This window comes from Penaeus monodon, chromosome 25, assembly GCF_015228065.2.
Source record: "Penaeus monodon isolate SGIC_2016 chromosome 25, NSTDA_Pmon_1, whole genome shotgun sequence".
NCBI classification, from domain to species: Eukaryota; Metazoa; Arthropoda; class Malacostraca; order Decapoda; family Penaeidae; genus Penaeus; species Penaeus monodon.
In genome coordinates, this window is record NC_051410.1 from 31609717 (window position 1) to 31612063 (window position 2347).

Genomic DNA, 2347 nt, shown 5'->3' on the forward strand with positions numbered 1-2347 from the left:
GAATTATTAACATTATTTTCCCCCCAAAAAGGCGGTCCTGCATGCACATTTCAGTGACCACACTATTTTCTTTTGGTATCCCTAAATGCTGTGTCCACTGAATAACTCTTGAACCTTGCTACTTGATTTGTAGTTCTTAGTTGGCATTAAGCAGATGCTCAGTGCAAGATTGAATCAATGCTCGTGAACTTATTGGAATGTTGTCAAACCAATTCAATGGAACCCGGTAATTTAAGATTTAACCCATATAGATATTGCAGTATTTGAATTTAAGCATGATTTCTATGGATTTTCTTATGTACTAATTAGAAAGATCCATATTCGATGATTGTAGACTGATTGAGGTGACTGTTGTAGTATGATTGGTCAGATAATTAATTTGTTTGGATCTGTACATATCCGGAATGCAGATGTTGTTACTCATTGGGATCTGTGGAGGGGCGACCAGTGTTAAGACACACACTGCCAGTCACAGGGAAAGATTTGGTGTGTTTGGATGACAAAGCAGTTATCTTTGGTGGAGATTGGACCAACTGGCTGTGACTAACTTGCGAAGACTTGAAATGTAAGAGTTTATTGTGTGTGTTATCTAGGAGCTATCAATATAGAGGATTCCTGGGGATTTGAAAAGTCTCTTTCAATTCTCCAAGATTCCTGTCCGAAAGGATGAATTGTAGTTCCTGATAATGAATTGTTGTATTCATAGTTATAAGACTTTCTTGTGATAAGTAATGAGAGCTAGTTATTAGATGCTCCTTTTTTTCTGAAATATCATGAATTGTATGATAATCGGACTGCACACTGATAAGCTGTGCAAAAGCTAATATTTTTATGGGCTTTTGTTTGGCCTTTATTCTTTTAAATGTGTTATTACAAGATGTGAATTTATTAATCTAAGTTTGTTTTGGTCAAAAAGATAAATATGTATTACCTAAACAAAAGTTATTCTAATATTCTAATTTTATGAGATTAAAAAAGAGCTAGGCAATTAGATATATTACATGTAATACTGCAGCTTGATTAGTAATGATTGGAGTGTGATTTTTAAGCTGCAGTATAATCAATTTGACCCTCAAGTTTTAGACTTGTGATGACCTTGAACCAGACTTATGTACTACACGCTGAGAATTGGCACTAGAATGATCTTTGGCTCTGTAAGAAAAATCTAAAAAGAAAAATATTAAAAAAAAAAAAGGTTGAGAAAGATTCAGTGGAAATTCAAATATTTCAGCTTCTGCCAGATTTATGAATTGGGTATGCCAGTTGTGGTGTTGGCTACAATATGTCACTAATTTTTGTGACCATGCAGCTTGCACCAGCCTTCGGTTGTGTGCTTTTTACTGCATGTGTTTATTATCTTATTTAATACTACCTGCACTAAATATCTGGGCATTAAATGTTATTGCTTTTTATAATTTTTATATGTAGATGATATTTGCAAAGATGTATTTTAAAAATTGCAAAGGTTATTTGCATACAAGTCTCCTAAAATGAATAACTTGACTCCTGTAGCTATGGACAACACGCTGGACTTGATTACATTTTTTATTACACATTTCAATTATATAGAGAAAAAATTCACCATGTGTCATTGTACTTTCTGGGACATCATAAAGCTATATAGACAAAATGGAAAAATGTATGCCATGAAATATTCCAGAATTTGGCCCAATTTCATGTACTAATGGGTCACTGTAAAATATTAAGACATTTGCCATCTAGTTGTGGTAGTAGGGTCGCTGTGGTATTATGCATTGTGGCGAGTGAAGGTCGGTTATCAACAGGCTTCAAACTTGTATGCCATTCCTGTTAACACTAGCCTTACTGCATAAGTCTTGTCATTTCTAAAACAGGATTGAGCATGTGCCACTTAGATTTTCTTTCTGATCTATAATCCTGCAAAATATATTGTGGAAAGAGTTTACTTTGTTAGAACATTTTTCTTAAGTTTTATCTACCATACCGTCGATGACACAACGTCCACAAAACTTTTTAAAAGTTTGTCAGGAGATATTGGTGATGTATGCCTGTATTGTCCATTGTAAGGTTTGTAGTTTGTTCAAGAGGTGGTTGCCTTAGCCAAGAGGACTGAAGGGAGGGTAGTACCACAAGCTGGATCTTGGGAGTCCGAGGCTCGACTGTACCCAGTGATTGAATGGAAGTAAAGGAGATTTCCATTGTTCTTATGTTTTCTTCATTCCCCTAAACTGAGATATTTCAAAACCTTTATTTAAAGATAAACAGGTATAACACCTGTAAAAAAAAAATACTCTTTACTGGTTGGTAGGCATTGCCATTTTAAGAATATGTGCATGGTTAAGTGTATCATTCTTTCAATCGTATACCC

The 2347-nt window shown here is 34.7% G+C and overlaps 1 protein-coding gene across 1 annotated transcript in view; it reads left to right on the plus strand.

The window, feature by feature from the left end:
* Positions 1–2181, plus strand: part of LOC119589145 (heterogeneous nuclear ribonucleoprotein R-like) — a gene marked incomplete in the record, with an annotated part of 129871 nt that extends 127690 nt beyond the window's left edge. The window contains 1 exon segment of the mRNA XM_037937721.1: positions 1–2181.
* Positions 2182–2347: the final 166 nt, after the last annotated feature.